The sequence below is a fragment of the Castor canadensis genome, chromosome 4 (assembly GCF_047511655.1).
Source record: "Castor canadensis chromosome 4, mCasCan1.hap1v2, whole genome shotgun sequence".
NCBI classification, from domain to species: domain Eukaryota; kingdom Metazoa; phylum Chordata; class Mammalia; order Rodentia; family Castoridae; genus Castor; species Castor canadensis.
In genome coordinates, this window is record NC_133389.1 from 13,378,736 (window position 1) to 13,397,112 (window position 18,377).

Below are 18,377 nucleotides of genomic sequence, written 5' to 3' on the forward strand. Positions count from 1 at the left end.
CGAGGGCCTGAATTTACTTACTGGGAGAGCACGATCGATGCCAGAAGCTCACCTGGGCTGGGGTTTTGGCACCAAAATGTTAGGAAAACGCTGCACATCACACACAAAGGAGGCTCACAAGAGGTATCTCATGTCCAAAAGTTTCTCAGCTGGCTGGCTGGCTGAGAAAAAATGGCACAGCAGCTTCTCTCGGCAGATCTGGCCTTAAGTAGCTGCAGAAGCAAGGGCTTGGGGAGGGCAAAGGGAGGTGGTGGGAGATAAGGGACAGTGGGGCTTTGTTCTGCAAGGGATGAGACCAGTTGTGGTTCAGACTGCAGAATGGTGGCAAGGGGCAATTCTTATCAACTAGCATTTGCTAATTTTTCTTAATATGGAGCCATCTCTACCTTCTGTGCCATAAACTATGCAGCATTTTTCAGCTAGAATTTAATATATTGTCAAGTTTTCAATGATTTGCTTTTAACAGTTGTATTTTGTTAATATAAGTTAAAATATATTTCCACCTACAATAATTATAAAATGTTTTCTTTAAAATGAATGTCAGGTAAAAGAGGGAGTTGCTGTATAGAAAAATATTAGTAAATGTTTTTAAATTAAATAGTCAGAAAAATATTAAGTAAACATTAAGAAAAATATTAAGTAGAAATGTCAGAGTATGATACTGCAAAAGTTGTAGGGTGATGTGAAAATGGCAGAGTTTGGAAAAATAGAATCTAGATTTGGACAATATTTTAAAATTAAACATAGAAACAATATGATTGGTATTTGAGGAAAAAAACCATGAACATGTAAAAAGTGTTTGTGGAAAAGAGGAACAAAAAATATAGTCAAAGAGAAATTATCCAATAAAACTGAAAGTAGACACTTCTAGAAGGTGAAAAAGATAATTCTTCATAACGCAGAGGGTAAAAAAGATGGAATTTTCTCTGAGAAAATAAAGGAAACCACTTCCTGAAAATAGTGAACTATTGCTGGATGGAACATGATCATCTGAGAGGGAGGGTTTAGGATTTCTGAGTTAAGGGAGGATATGTATCTCTTTTCAAATATATAGGTTCTTGACTTTTATTTGTCTAGTCATTCATCCATTAGACAGTACCTTTTGATCACCTTCTATTAAATCCCATCCTAAATCCACAAATGTGAAGAAGAGTGGCAGAAAATCTGTTCTTCCCTAGAAGATAATTGTGCAGGTAAATAGAATGGTACAGGTAGAGCTCGCTAGTGGAAGTAGGTGTGAGGTCACAATAGACAGGTCACACAAGGACTGGAAGAAAAAAAGAGAGTAAGAGTTGGGGAAGAAAGGAGAAGAAACTGAATTATGAAGCAAAAGGAATCAGTATGAATTATGCACAGTTGATTTTCTTAATCACAGGAAATTAAATGGATAAATGTTTTGAGGTAAAGAAAATGACTCTTTAGAAAAAATCACTAGCCAATCATGGTGGGAAAAATGTCAAGTGGAACAGGTTGTCTGGGCAGTGAGGCTGCAGCCAATTCTAGAAATTTAATCAAGACCATATCAAGAATTTTGAGCAGCAATTAAAACCAGAGGAAGTCATTTTAAAGTTTTGAGAAAGTAGGTGTTAATTTTTTCACATTTTACATGTGTTAGTGTATTATTTGGACTTTTTAGATGATTCCTCAAAAAATCATTAGCTTTCAAAGTTCTAAAATAATAAAGCATACAGTATATAGCATTCACAATTTACCTAATTTTAAATGAAAATAATCATGATCTAATTCTCAAAAAATAATCATTTCATATGAAGTTTTACATGAATTAAAAAATAATAGCTACAATTTGGTACTATAAATTAGTGTTCATCTATATTCTTAAAAAGGATTTGGAATGAAACTCATCCCTCATACCTACCCACTTCACATGAGCTCAGTTGTATTTTAATTACAGTTTACTTTTTTTACTTTGTAACTTAAAGCAAAAAGTAATAATGTACTGGATTTTGCCTTTCTTAGGAGAATGTATCAAAATAGTTGTATTGCTGAAATTCCAGAACATAGCCAGTATGCAGTATTTTTTGAGTGCTTTATGACATGTCATTGTTCATACTTGTTTTAATTTGCCTCAAGTATATTGTAATTCATTCCTTAAAACCTTCACTCAATACCCAACTGCAGAGCTAATCTGTGTATTCCTAATCGAACAAACTAATCACATTTCCAGGTTATTTAATTTACCTTTGTCCTCTCTGTTTAATTTTCAGAAGATGTTACAGCATTTTGTGTCTTGTCTATCAAGACAAAAACCATCTCCCTTAATAATTGTTCTGAACCAGAAGACAATAGAGAAGATAGAGCAATCCCTGAATTATAAATTTGCAACAGCCATGTAGAAATTGACTATGGAATGAGTTACTGTTTTGCTAGAATGTCACAACTTAAATGTCCTTCCTATTATCTCTGAAAAGATCCAGGATTGACGGTTCAAGGAGTATTTTAGTGAATTTCAACTGTGAATTGCTATAGGAAACCCTTGTTCACAGGAGATATGAAGAAAGTAAAAATCTCAACTTTTTCAGATGAGTCACAGACAATTCCCAAACTTAGTTCTAAAAAGTAAATGAAATAAAAATTATAAGAAACATCACTGTTTTTATCTTCTTATATCTAAGTTTAGTATACTCCAATCCATCTCCCTATGTTGTCTATTTTTGTAATGTTCTTAAACTGCACTTTTCTTATTTCAGCCCCAATAAACATTATTATACAGCAAGTTAGCAAGGGGGTTATTTTGATCATTTTGCCTACCAAAACAATAATGTACTTTTTTAACAAGAGCTGTGCAAAGGAAGCATGTATTGCATTTTCTAATTAAAGAAACAGGGTAGCAGTTGGTACCCTACTCAAAATAAGCTATTTCTAATAACTTCAGTGAAATTGTGAATGTGTGAAATATATCATTTAAAAAGATTAGCCAGTACAATTTGATCATTTTGTAGTGACCTCTTTCAAGCTCCTCTGGACCTTGAGGTAATCTATCTTGATAGAAATAAGGTGAAAAAGGAACAAAGGAAGGAAGGAATGGAGGGAGACATCCAACTAAGAAGTTATAGTTCATGAATAGATACCAAGTGAGCTAATAGTGGAGCTAAATTCAGCACTATTTCATTTAAGACATGTACTATAGAATTCAGCAATAGCCAATAGTATGAATCCTTCAAACAGAACTCTAAGGGACCAGGTAGTCCAGTTAGGAAGATACAGCATAGACATAAAATAAGGTTAAAATACCCATCTCCAACGTGACTATGAACCACCCACATTGGTAGCAAGAGGATTTCTTGTTTCAAATGCTGACCAAATCCCAGTACCTACTGCAGACCTCTGTGCTTTAACCTGACCCTCTCCCCAAGTCCACTGCAAACATGCATATTATACAAGTTCCCTACATTGTTACAGTGATGGGCATCACAATCTGAAAATTCCTCAGGAAGATTTTATTAAGCCTAAGAGACATACAGAAAAAAATGTCTGAGAAATGATAGAAAACAAATGACCCAACACAGAATTTGAAAAGGCCCTAAATCTACTAGTTATATCAATGAGTTTTCACATAGAAACACAATAATTAGTTTCAATAATAATAATAGGAACATTTTAAATTAAGAAAACTTTTAAAACAAGGTATTACAGCAAGCCAAGAGTGGTGGTGCATGCCTATTGTCACCATCACCGCTACTCAGGAAGTAGAAGAAAGGAGAATCATGGCTCAAGGCTAGTTTGGGCAAAGGTAACATGAGACCTTGTCTAAAAAATGAACTAAAAAAAAAGAGAGCTATGGGCATGATTCAAGTGGCAGAGCCCCTGCTAGGCAAGACTGAAGCCTGAGTTCAATCTCAAAGTACTAATATATATATATATATATATATATGTATACATATACATATATGTATATATATATATATATTTCTAACTCTAAGTAGAAACACGATGATAAAAGATTACTTATTTCATCAACTCAGTAGTCACAGTTTTCCCAAAGGACAAAATAAAATAAAATGATGATAAGTGAACACCTTCCTACAGTTTGGGAAGTTTGTATGCTTAAAATCTGTTAAATTTTTTGTATGAGGGAAGGGTTAAAGATCTATGACTTTGTATCTACAAGATTTCTAAATATGATTAAAGATAACATTGTTCTTACTGTTTTTACTATCCCTTGCTCAAAGGGAAAAGTCAAAATGACTTTTCTAGTCTCAGAAAACTATAATTTGCCACAGGGCCCTTAGGTTTTAGAAAAAGATCATACCATTAAACTTTAAAAATTGTCTCAGAACATATTAGTGGTGTAGAGAAATGGCCTAAGGAATATTATTTAGATAGTTTAATCCAGTATTTACTAATATGCCTGGAACCTGGGTTAGAGATAAAACCTACACAGACAAAGATGTATTGAATCAAATAATTCACAAAAAATGTGTTCTCAAATGATTATTCTTATATTTATAGCCAGTAATACAGAATTAAACAGGAATTGCTTTTGTAGATGTATCTAATTTTTCAAGTAGACTAATAACTAACTGTGAAATAATAGTTCTTTATCTAGATTAAATTATCTATTACTCTATCTCTAACAAAAAAAAGCAAATTAAAATTTCAAAAAATTTTTAAAAGCTAACATATGAAGTAAAAGGTTAACACAAGTGACATCTTAAATAATACTACAAATCAACAAATGTTCACCCCTCCAGTGGGATGCATATCTAGCAGATGGCAAACCTGTGTACATTAGCATTCCAATAAATTCTATCTGTCTCTCTGTCTTGTACTTAGTCGAGAGCAATGATTTGTTTTCTTGAAGACTGACCCTCTAGCCCACCAAGTCAGAAGAATTCCCAGGCCTTCAACATTTTGATTACAGAAGTCATTTTTTATTCACATATCCTGAGAGAATATCAATTGTTCATTATTGCACACACTGTCAATAAGACAGTACCTTGGCAGTAACAGCAGGAATAGAGCTTCTTGACAATCTAAAAGAGGTTTATGTGAAAGCTAGTAAACTGTTATCACTCAAGCTGAAAACCATCATGTTGTTGAAACCACGTTCAATGGCAGGTAAAACAAAAGTCCAATGTCTTAGAACTTTGCTTTGTTGTGACTGTAGATAACTCCATCCAAAAAAATTGTATCTGCTATTTCTCTTGAGAAACTGTGGGTTGCACATGTAGAGATGCAAAGAAATCTTCTTTCATGTTTTACATTTTATGACTCTCCTTTCTTCCTTCTATGGATGGTTTTACCATCATTTTTCTACTTCAAAATAATGTATGTGCTAATGCTTAAAAATATTTGTAGTTTTCCTGACTCTACTTTATAAAGCTCTCCTTAAGACATGGTTCACCGAAATCACAAGTTTAATGCTAAAAGAAATTTAGACCCAAAATTTTGAGTAGTTTTTAGAAATCTGTACTGACATTAACTCTTCATTATTATTCATTATTAACTCTTTGGAATCATTTTATCTAGATTATAAACATGAAAAAAATAAAATAATTACCTTTTTAAATGAAAAAAGTGAAAGTCAGCTATTAATGTGCTGTTTCCTTTTCTCAAAGCCTTCAATAAAATAACCCATGTTTCCAATTTGTAGGAAAATACTTCCATCATATTCACCCTCTGACCACCTTTCCTTCTATACCTCCCTTCCCAATGGTACCAATTCCCCAGAAAGGACCTTTTTGGCCTTTTTGTTCCATAGAGAATATGTTACCCTGCTCAAAGTTATGCCCTCTTCTCCTTTCCATGCAATCTTTTCTTGCCCCACAGTGTCAAGAAAGCATTGACCCACTTACATCAAGGTCAATTAGATCATGTCTACATTTTCATAAAAATTTATCTCACACATACTGCCCTCTTATTTTTTCTCAGCATAGTGTTTATGAGATTGCATTTATCAGGTGAGTGTGTCTTTATATTGATCATTGGTATTCCTTTCATCTCTTAGTAAATTTGGGAGATGTTTATAGATTTCCAGGATTTGCCTACCATGAACAAAATTACTATAAACATTCCTACACACATAGATTCACATGTGTGTGAGTCTATATATTTTTATTTCTATTTGTTAAGTAATAATAGTATAATTAATGAATCATCTGATAGTCTTTTTAATTTTAAAGAAAGTACCATACTATGCAAAGTATTTGTATAATTTTAATTCTCATCGGTGTTATGTAAACATTGTGTTACTCCACATCTTTTCTAATTCTTGGAATTGCCTATTCCAGTAACTATGTAGTGATGTTTCTGCAGTTTTAACTTACATTTGTCTGATGACTGAAGATATATGCAAATAGTATATCTTACAAATATGCACATAAGTATTATTACTGAATATCCATGTATTTTCTTTGTGAAGTGTGTTTTCACCACTTTCTCATGGTTTAAGTGTGTGTTTATTATTATTAAGCTAGTAATTTCTGCCCATGTGTGAAGTATGTGAGCAGCACACAGCCTACAAATACCAACAACTTCAGAGCCTATGTTGACTGCAATGTGTCACTCACCCGAGGTCATCACTCCTGAACTCCCAAGGATGTCCATTCCCAGTGACTAGGTAACACAAGGACATAAGGTTATCTTAGTCTGATGTGGAATACTTCAATGATAATATCAATTTGGGAGTAACCATCCAAGCTAGCTGAAGTTTTGCTAGTCCTAAATTGCAATTTGACTTCTCTTTCTTCCTTTAAAGAAATTGATCCCTGGTTATCAACTTATGACCCAAACCTCATCTCAATTTCTCTATCTAGAGAACCCAGACTTCTCACCATGTTGAAATGTTTTTTCTTTTATTCTTTGAGGGGTGCACTTGAATTTGAGCTCAGGGTCTCATGCTTGTTAAGCAGGTACTCTATCACTTGAGTCACACCTCCAGAATGTTTTTCCGTTAGGCTGTTTTTCAGGTAAGATCTCACTTTTTTCACAGAACAGCCTTGGACCTAATCTTCCTACCTACCCCTCTATTAACCTCCCTCTTCTCCCACTCCCCTTCTTGAAATGGTTCAATGTTCCATGTTCATAAAAGTATGTAAAGTACCTCAACCATATTCACCCTCATTTGCCCTCTTCATTTATCCTCCCTTTCCCACTAGGATGCTCTCCTAATATAACCTGTGCTGCATTCCTGGCCTTCATTGTTTTAGTGTCCGTTCATTGTCCTGTGGGATTTTGTCTTTTTTGTCTTGGTATTTTGCCTGAAATATAGTGTAGGTATGTTAGTCAAATCTCCTCTTTTACTCTTCCTTATCCTTTCCTCCCAACCAAGTATTGTTTACCAGTTTTTGGTGTGTTTTGTTGTGTCTTGTTCTTACATGGATGTAGTGAATTCCAATACTATTCACTCTGTCATTTTTTTCTTCTTTTCTCCTCTCTTAGTGTCCTCTAATAGTCCCACTTTTGGAAACATGTTCTGCATATGTATATATGATAATGCTTGTATTTATATTTGGATCTATCTTCAATATGTAACACAAAACATGTGACTTTTGTCTTTCTGAATCTGGCTTACTTCACTTAACATGACGTTCTCCAATTTCATCCATTTACCTGCAAATGACAAAAATTTCCTTCTTCTTTATGTCTGAATAATATTCCATTATGCATAAATACCGCATTTTCTTAAGCCATTCATCAGTTGTGGGGCATCTTGGCTGTTTCCATAGCTTAGCTATTGTGAATAGTACTGCAGTAAACATGGGTGTGCAGGTGCCTTTATTTAACCTGAATTACATTCCTGTCTAGGAGTGGTATGGCTGGATCATACAATAGTTCCATTCTTAGTTTTTTAAGGAGCCTCCATAATTCTGAAAACAGAGTTTTTTTTTTTCATTTACAACTGCTAAGCTGTTAAACAACAAAAAACAAAGGTGTGGTTCTTCAAAACTATTTTAACAGTTGAAAATCATTAACTACCAAGAAATTGAGGTAAATCTGGATTTGCCAGACACTACTTGAAAATGTGATTATCATCCATCAATGATAGGATAACTTTAATCAGTATGAAATCTGCTTTATTAAGAGTTCTAATTTTCAAAACTCGAATAGAATAAGCACAGTGATAGTCCACATGTAACATATGAAAACTTTTATTTTCTTTCTTCTGAATACTTCTCAGAAAATTCCATTTGCAATGTGTGCTCCTTAATCTGACAAGTAAATCACTTTGGGCTTTATTTAGAAAAGGGAAGAATGATGGAGGATGGAGAGAGGCAAAAAAGAGGAAGGAAAGAAGGAAGAAAAATAGGAAGGAGGAAAGAAGGAAGGAAGGAAAGAAGACTATTGTTTTTTTGTTCTATTTTTTGACAAAGTTCTAGTTCAACCCTTCTAGTGCCTGTGCTTATATCCCATTTCTGTCTGTGGTGAGAACTCATCTATGAAGTATGATTCTTATTTTATAAGCATTCATCTCTCTTCTAACTTCCATTCTGAATACTGCTTCATTCTTTTCTACTCTTTTATCTTCAGACTCACTCTTAGGCCTGACTCCATTGGGAAATCTGCTAAACCTCACTTTCTAGCTTGCCGTAATGTGGGGGTCATATATGCACATGAAATGACAAACACTGATAAAAGGTTACAGTCTCAAATGGGCATGGTAGCTGATGCTTATAATCCTAGGCACTCAGGAGGTAGTGATCAGGTGGATCACAGTTTGAGGCCAGCTAGACCAAAAACAATTGAGAAATCCTATCTCAATCAATAAAAACGTAGGTGCACTGGTTCACTCCTGCTGGCCTGGGTATTATACAAGAGATGGTATTCAAAAAAATAACTAAAACAGAGAGGGCTGGGAGCATGGCTTGAGCAGTAGAGCACAAAGCCCTGAGTTCAAATCCCAGTACTGTCAACAACAACAAAGATCAAAGTCTCAGTGGAGAAGGGTAAGGGACCAGGAGACTAATGGGGGGATATAATCAAAGTATATTATATGCATTATGTATGAAAATGTCACAATGAAACCCATTTTTTATGATTAATATAGGCTAATAAAATATAAAATAGGTAGGAAAAGGGACAGGTTATATCCAATATTTACTCTTATTTGCAGTCACACCAATATTCAGAAAGACACATTTGAAAGAATTTAGTCAATAAAGATTATACATGGTGTGAGTAGAAATGCTGTATATTAATTAAACAAATGTTCTACCTGGAGCATTATTTAATCTTACCAAAATCACCTTAATTGGTTCTCTGGTTCCAAGCACATCACTCTGCTTCATAATTAATGGCTGAGCCCTCAATCTCAGCTAAATCTAGACCATAAAACCTCAGAGAACAAGGGAAGTGAAGGTCAGAATCCTCCAGAGCACATGAGATTTTAGAAAAAGAGCAAATACAAAGCAATTATCAGAACTTTAGTCACTGAAAACAGAAAATACAAGTAAATCACACTCCCCAAATGCTCCCATGCTATTTAATCACAGCTATCCACACAAACACATCTTCACAAAGACACATGCACCCACACAGACAAACACAAAACACACTCAGATGCACACACATCCTGTCTGTCAAGGAAATAAGCTTCCTGAATTAGCCAGAGAGAAAACAAGATATTCAGAGGTGTCCAGGAGAATAACAAACAGAAGAAAAATGTATCTTGCATCTAAAACACACCTTTTGTTCTGTCTGAATAGATACCAGAGAGAAAGAGAGACAGAGAGAGAGAGAGAGGGGCAAGCAACACCCCCTATGCAATGACCTTTCATTAGGCTATGAAGAATTCTCTGCACCACTGTCATTCCCAAAGTACTGTTCTTTTGCACTAAGTTACCCCCTGAAATTTTCTTTTCCTTACCCTGCAGTACCTCAGGGGTGAGTCTGGACACTGCTGACATAGCAGGTATAATTCAGTCAGTAAGGACACTGCACAACATGCAAGCTTTGCCCATTGACCTTCATCTCTCTCCTTTAGATGGGAAGCATCTGGCAGCTTTGGATTTCAATATGGGCAAAGCTTTGTGCACAGCCCTAGGACTTCTCTCCTTCATGTCAAAAACCCCCCTTTGCAAAAATTAATGAAAGAGGAAATGGGGCATGAGACTCAACTACACTGCTCTCTCAGACTGAGGATATAAGGGTTTGAGTCACACTGAGCATTCAGCATCTTAAAGGGACATTTCCTGTCATCATTTTTGCTTTTTCTTTTTTGTTTGGTGCTGCAGAACTAACCCAGGATCTCATGTATGCTAAACATGTGCTCAGCTACTGAGCTACACTCCAGCACTTCTGTCATCTTACCATCATTTTAGTGGAATCTATTTTCACAGGGAATGCAATCTGATTAGCCAGTTTGAATAAGATTCCTTTATATATATATATGCTACAAAATTGATATGCTGTGCTTTCAAGTAAAATATATTTTTTAAAATATCACTGGCTAGTAACCAATTATTCTATTTCCTTAACTTTTGAGTTGCTACTAATGAGCATGTATAATAACATGCTTATGCTAAGTAAATTTCTAAAATTCAGTATTTTACTTTTAACCCCCTAACCCCAATATTAAAGTCATTTGAACGCACAAGTATCAAAATCCTTCTGCAAGAGCTAAGATTTCTAACTTCAGGCCTGAGTATAGTTTACCTAGTTAAGCTGCAGACAAAATGCCTATAAAACACATGGGCTTTGAGGTACTGATGAATTTTATGAGCTGATAGAAAAAAGTGTATTATAAAACCAATATGTTTTTAAATTTGATTTTTCAAGCTAGAGCTAGTAATAGTCTTTACCATTGTTCTTTCCCTACCAGAAGCATTATTTGATCTTACCAAACTCACTTGAGTTGGTTTTTGATTGAAATGCTCAATCAATTAGCAATTCTCCATGGGATTTTTGAGAAACTCTGTAAGTCTAACAGGCAAGGCATCAACTGCTCTTTGTTCCACACTATCTTTTCAAGGTTGTTTGCATATTGAACAGCCTTGGAACTTAGAGTCTGCGTATCCTTTCACAGAGAAGGACAATGATTCTTATTGTCTAATATAATAAAAGCAATATCTCTTTTTCGAGCTAAAGGGAGGCCATGCTTATGATATTTATAAAGATTTGAAATCTGTAGCCACAGGGCTACAGACTCTCTCTTATAGTGCAGGAGGACGTCTGTTTGGAGCTTGTCGGGTTAGCCCAAACCATCTGAGGATCAGAAATTGGCCTAGACATGCTGATAATCTCACTTCTCTTATGCTGGGATTAATGAACAGTCTTTCTTTCCTGATCTGGATCCTGGGTCTTCGTTTACCACCCATGAAACTAGAAAACACTAAATGTGTACATGAAAGAAAGATAAAATTGCAGACCTTTCAAAATTTTTGACATGCTTGGTGATGAGGATTGTATTATGGACATGGATGTGTGAAAAAGGAAGTCTGAAGGCCTTGTGGACCCACTAATGACATTTGAGTTAGGTCTTTGGGAATTGGTAGCAAATATACAGAGAGAACTGTGTAACTTTGGCTTTCTATTTTACCACCAATTAAATGAGGAGCAATTAGGGAGGTGTTTGCAGCTAGAGCATTAGAGTGTGGCAAAAACTATGTCCTTATTATTGCTAACTCTCTTCTAGGTAGAAGACTGCTCTGTCAATTTTCCCTGTTGGCTAGTAAACACAAACAAAATTTAGAAACCTGTTACCAAACTTAAGTTTCCTGGAAATGCATGATTAGATTTAAGTATATAATGCCTTCACCAGTCAAGAAAAGACTTCTATGTCCTCAACAGTTGTAACTGCTGGTCCTAAGATGTGGAGAGAAAGACTTTTTTATTTTCAAAAGAAAGGTCAAAAATATGCCTGTATCTCAGACACAAAATGGGGGGAAATGTGTGACAAAAATAAGCAGAAATCAAGTGAATCTCCAGATTTTGTCTGGTTCACTTGGGAGATTAGGAGGCAGGGCACATAATACGTGCTGAGAAAAAATGGCAACCTCTGACTTTTCATAAAGTTTCTGTATGCATCTCTCAATCTTAGATCCACTTGGGAGGCAAATAAACTGTCTCAAAATGTTCTGCAAGAAGTCCTGTTGTAAGGGAATCAACCATATCTGGGAAATTTCTTTGAGACAAAATCTCCTGTGAGAAACTTCTTACATTGACTGTGATTTAGAAACTTTGACTGCCCCAAACTGAGTTTTCAATAAGGTTGAAGGTGGCCTATTGCAGAGTGAGTGTTTTACTCAAAGAAATATGGATAAATTATTACAGTCAGGACTCACTTCCTGGAAAAAGAAATCTAGACAATTTTTTTGTAGTCAGACTTAATATCTTGTAACACATCACTACCTTAGGGAGAGAATGTAAGTGGTGTTGTCCTCGAAATGGAGAGCAAATGTTTTGGATTAGGTGTGTTACTCAAAGTCATCTTTTGTAATCCAAGTCTAAGTTGACCAAAAGGTGCAAACTGTATGACCCCATCCAAAAAGAAAAGTACATGTAACTGCTGCGTTCAGGGCTCCTCAAGTTGAAGTCATCCAGGAAGATCTTAGTGTCTAAAACAAAACATTGAGCAGACATAAATGCTTTAAGTCAATTGAGCCATGTGCTGTCATCATGCTTCTTAAAACAAAAATAAATCAAGCCTTGTTTCCTGCTATGTACCACCAGTCCCCCATAAGTACTCTACCCCAGACTTAGCTGTTTTAAGGATAGTTAGGATGAATATTGAAAGGTCTTTTGTCTCCATTACCCCAAGATGGATCAAAAACCATACACACCATTATGAGTGTGTTGGAGATGTGCTTTGGACAGGAGTTGTACTTTTATGACTTTTAGAAATATGTGTACCCAAATCACACTTCTCTCCAGACCAGGGAAGGAAGAGGAATCAAGATTCATCTAATGGGTTTTGCCACAGTGGTAAAGAGAAGCTAACGTGATCTGGTAGGTGGGATCCTTTGGGCCAATTAGATGTCATATTGCTTTGAACTCAAAAAGTATTGTTGGAATTGATATTTTATGCATTTATTTTCCAAGTATAAGTGCCAGAGAAGATTCTTTATATCAAGAAAAAACACAAGAAAAATACATGAATACATGAATCACTCCTCTAAATCCATCTTCTTCCATTGCTAGTCTATGGTAGATCAGGATTTTCTTGAGCACTTCTACCTTCTGATCTCCAAAGCTTTTACTACACATTTTTAGCTAAGTCAGAGTCATCCTTCTCAACAACTCTATGTTAGATGCTGTCACACCACCACCTACAAGTGTCATTTATATGTCTCAACACAATTTAGATACATGTCCAGCAATTTAAATTTTTTAGGACAGCATGAATGGATTTGAAACACTTAATTCCTTTGGCAATCAAGGAAAAATTGCTGTGTTCTCAGCACCTACCATAAAAATGAAGCCAAACACAATTCTGTATTTCTGGCATTAGAGCTAATATGTGCTTAACTCTGACATTCTTCTTGGCTTTTTATATTGAACAATCTACAAATCTGCATCTGTTGTGTGGGAAACAAACCACCAGTCTGGATGACAACTATCCAGAAAACTATGCCATAATCTCTTTGTGCTTCCTCTATACTAATGAACCCTTTTTTGAGCATTAAGTGTACATGACTGATGACTTTGCCAATTGGACCTTTGACAAAGGGAGGCAGCCTCAATATGGAGGCAACTTTGGGGTTTTACATCATTGTCACCATGACACAGCAGCCAAGATTATGGTTATTGGCTTGCTCACTGTGTTCTTGTGAAAACATGATGTCTGTATTTGACATGGATTAACTTGGGTCTTCATTTCTGATAAGATTAAAAGGACCCAATATTCCATGATTGTCAAATTGAAATGATACAATAGAGAATTCAGGAAGCCTTGCCTTGTATTTCTCCACTTTACTTGAAAAGTAACAACAACAACAAAAAACCTTTTTGGTGAAATTGTATCATCTATCCCACTGCCTTATGGGTAAAGTGTTGGGACCCTGGGTCCCTTGATACACAGAGGTTCCCCTAAAAGTCTGGGCCTGGGTCACTGATGATTTGGCTGAGTTCAAAATTAATGGAACCCACTGGGTTTCTGCATCTGTTCAACTTGAACACCAGCTGTGAAGAACAGAAAATGGCATGGTCTCTCTGCTCAGTGGACAGAACACATAGCCATTTTCATAGGTCTGGGCAGGACTCACCTTAATGAAACGTATTACAATTTTCCTGAAGTTTTTATTGCTGCCAGTAGCCAAGTGTTTGGTCTGTCACTTGGAAAACTATAGTCTGGCAGACTCCTCTTTGAGACCTGCATTCCAGAAGCTAATCACAGCTACTGACCAAACCATCTGGATTCGTCATGCAAGTGCCCAAGTTAAGTGACATTATCTGGTGAAACCAACTAAAGCCAGGCTGCTATTTGAGCCTGCATCACACAACATAACCAACATAGCATCATTTTTGCCTCAGCATAGCAGCATATCTCCTATTAGACTGTTTCTGATGAAGAGATAACCACTCCATGCCAGAAATGTGACTTCTGGCTAGAGTCAATCTATTATCTCACAGGAAAAGTAGGCCATAGTACCTGGAATTCTGTTCTGTGCCTGATCCTAAAAAATTTATGACATGACACTGTAACTCTCTCTCAGTATTAACAGAAAGGTCTCATCACAGTTTTACTTTTTCAGGTTATAGTGCTACCAGTCTGTTAGATCAGTTGACATCAGTCAGGTCATTCATACTATTATGGTCCCTAACATGATAGGGTGTTATGTGTTTGGTTTATATGAAAACATTTGCAACATAAAAATAGTGACATTTTATCACAAAATCGACTCAGCAGTGGAGGATCCAGGCTTTGAAACTTCTGTACCCATCCACATGTATCTCTGCATTCTTGCCAGCATTTGGTGTCATTGCTAATTTTCAATTCAGTCATTCTGATATGTGGGCAAAGATTTCTCCTTGTGATTTTTATCTGAAACCTATATTCTGTATATTCTCTCACATGAAATGTCTGTTCATAATCTTTACTCATTTTCTGTATTTTGAGATCTTTATATATCCCAGACACTAGCACTTTGACATGTGGTTTGCAAATATTTCCTCATTGTACCTTGAATTTCTGTTTCTCTTTGTAGTTTTCTTGGGAGGAAGATTTTGAATTTTGATGATATTTAATTTACTTTCTTTTCCTGTTGGGAGGGGGTCACACTTTTGAGGTCAGTCCAAAAATTATTTGCTTAGCCCTAGATCTTGAAGATTGTCCCTTATTTTCTACCTAAGTTTTATAGTTTCATCTTTTACTGATAAGTTTGTGATCTATTTTGTATTTAAGGTTTAAATGAGCTTCATTCATTTTTTTTGCTGCCTATGGATGGCCAATTGCTTAAACACCACTTATTGAGAAGCTTATCTTCCTGCGTTAAATTGTGTTTGCATCTTTGTCAATAATCAGTTGGGCATATTTTAAGGGTCAATTTCTGGGTCTTCCCTTATTTTCACATCAATGTCATCTGTTGGGGTTCTGTTCTTAATGTATACATTTTAGGATTGTTACATATTCCTAGTGAATTACTCATTTTATGATATTTATGCCCTTCTTTGCCACTAGTGATTTATTCTAAAGTAGACTGACTATAATTTTCATTGTTATCGCCCTTTATCTCTTTTTTTTTTTTTTTTTTGGTGGCAGTACTGGAATTTGAGCTCAGGACTTCGCACTTAGGCAGACACTCTACTTACTGTTTCCCTGGAACTGTCTTTGAACAGTGATACTCCTGATCTTTGCCTTCTAAGTAGCTAGGATTACAGACATGAGACATAAGACACAGTGCCTGGCTTAAGTGTTATCTCTCTTAATCCTATTTCCTGGTTTCCACTCTCTCCCTGGATACATTTTAATTTACGCTAATTAATATGTTATATAAAGCAAATTAGATCCTAATAAATATTAATACAAATATATTAGTGAATATTGCCTTGTAAAATGCATGCCTACTAATTGTTTGTCAAAGACTTAAAAGATTAAAGGAATAAATGTTTGTATATTTAAATCTGAAGTGAATAAAAGTACTCTATTTTTTTCATAAGAATCACCGTATGATCTAATGAATTAGTTGTAGTCTCAAATAAATGTCTTATTCTAGGTAACTTCATGCTAAGAAAGAGTAGTTATCATATTGGGATAATAAGTATCTTATAAGACAAGAGTAAACAGAAAAACAGCCCTGTACATTTACTAATTGAATAATTGTGATAGGAGGAACATAAGAAATAGTTGATAAAGTCAAAGTTAGTGTTTGATCTCCAACAGAGATAATAACTAATATTTATATAATAATATGAAGCTTATAACTCATTTTCACAAATTGGTTTCTTAAGTCTTCTCTGAATATTTGTTGTCATTGATATTTAACATATCAGGAGAGTTAAACTTGGGAAAATTGAATGATCCATTATGTCACATCAGATCATAAACAGAATCCCAGATGGGAATGTAAATCTACTAAATAACAAATCTATACTGATGAAGAAAGGGATGAGAGATGTCCCAGAGAGATACTTCTGTTTTTACCCCACATCTGCTTCCTTTGCAGAATTTTCTGTCTTGGGAAGTTGATTAAAATTGTTTCTAGATCCATGGATATTGTTTTAAAATCAGGATGAACAAATATATGTTGGTCCATCATTCCTACTACTATTAAATATGTGGACAAACAATGGTCAGAATAAAATATGTTTGACAATTATGGGCAAACACATAAAAATATTTTGCACTAGTCATGAGAGTCTGATCCTTCTATGCTTATATTCTTACTTAGAGTAATGATAACTTCAAGTATTTGGAAATTTAAAAATTACTCTATCGATCAGGAATATGGTGAGTTTCTGTTTTCCACACAGTACTTTTAATCATTAAATAATTTTCAAGGGAAAATAAATTAAAAATTTAATATTTAATTTCTTATAAAATCCTAGTGTAGTCCTAAATGTTTAATTTGTACATATTCGTGAATATGTACAACTAAATGAAAGTATTGCACTCACTATTTCTCATCATATCATGAAAAAAAACTTTTATTAGCTAGAGAATTTAAGACTACCCTAAAACTTTATTTACTTGATAAATACATGCTTTTTTCTACAAAAATCATTTATGTGTGTTTGAGACGATGTGTGTGTGGAGTATGCATGTATATATAGAGACAGAGTCTCTCACTGTGTAATCCTGGCTGATCTTGAAATTGCTTTGTAGCCTAAATTGGCCTCAAATGCATGCTCCTCCTGCCTCTGCCCTCTGAGTGATGGGAATACCATGGCTGCACATTTTAGCATTTTGAACCATGCCTAAGTAGATTTTTCCCCCAGTAATAATGATTTGACATTGGTATTAATTCTACAAACATGTAAATCATTTAAAAAATCAATTGTGGGTTAAAGAAAATATTCCTATATTAAACAATGATGTCTTTGATTTTAAGTGTGTTTGCCCTTCAAAGTAGAATGTAAACATTTTCAAAGTTATAACCATGCAAATCGTAGCACTAGGCAATGTTTTCCCATCTTAAAGTAATCCTTTAGATTAGGATGTCTTTCCACTATTAAGAAAACATCTGTTGGAAGCTCAGCAATTAAGACAAATAGTTTCCTCTCTAATTGTTTGTATGCGAAATGAACACTGGGTTATTAAGAGAAACCCAGACCCTGAGATACAAAGCTGAAGGATAAGGAAGGAGAAGCGGAGCGTGGGCAAGAACACGCTCTTGCTATGAACTGCCTTAAGAAATATACTCTGTCATTGAAATGAAGATAGGGGAAATGATAAAACAGATCCAAGCAATGGCACAGTATTGCTGTTTTAAATGATAAAGGAAGCAATTCAGAGCTAACATGGCACTTTCCTCTGAATATGTGGATACATGGATATGCTAAGGTCAAAATAAATCCAGTAAACCCTGAGTAACCCCAGGTTGATGGATATACTAGTGATGACATAAAGCCTTCTCCATTTTACATCCTGTTTGAGGTGATTCTCTTTCAGATTTAAAGATCCGAAGTATATTTCACAGATTCTGCAGTCCGAATCACCATTTGTTTAAATTTTACCAGTGATGTCATTCAATTATCTCAAATGATTTAGACTTTATTTTTTTCTAATAATTTTAACATATAGTGGTTTTAAAAGATAATAGTTATGAAAGTGCCTCATTTAAATATTTCTCTAAGAACTGCTCTATTAGTACAATGAACACCAGGATTTTACTTTGCAATCTCATAATAGACAGAGAAATAAGATAGGCTTTCAGTATGTCCATACCAAATTGTCAAAAGTCTGTAGAAGTTGTAATGTAGATCTAAGTTGGCAGTTTGAAATTCTCTGACCTCTTTGTGACTTTCCTGAAATGAGCTCC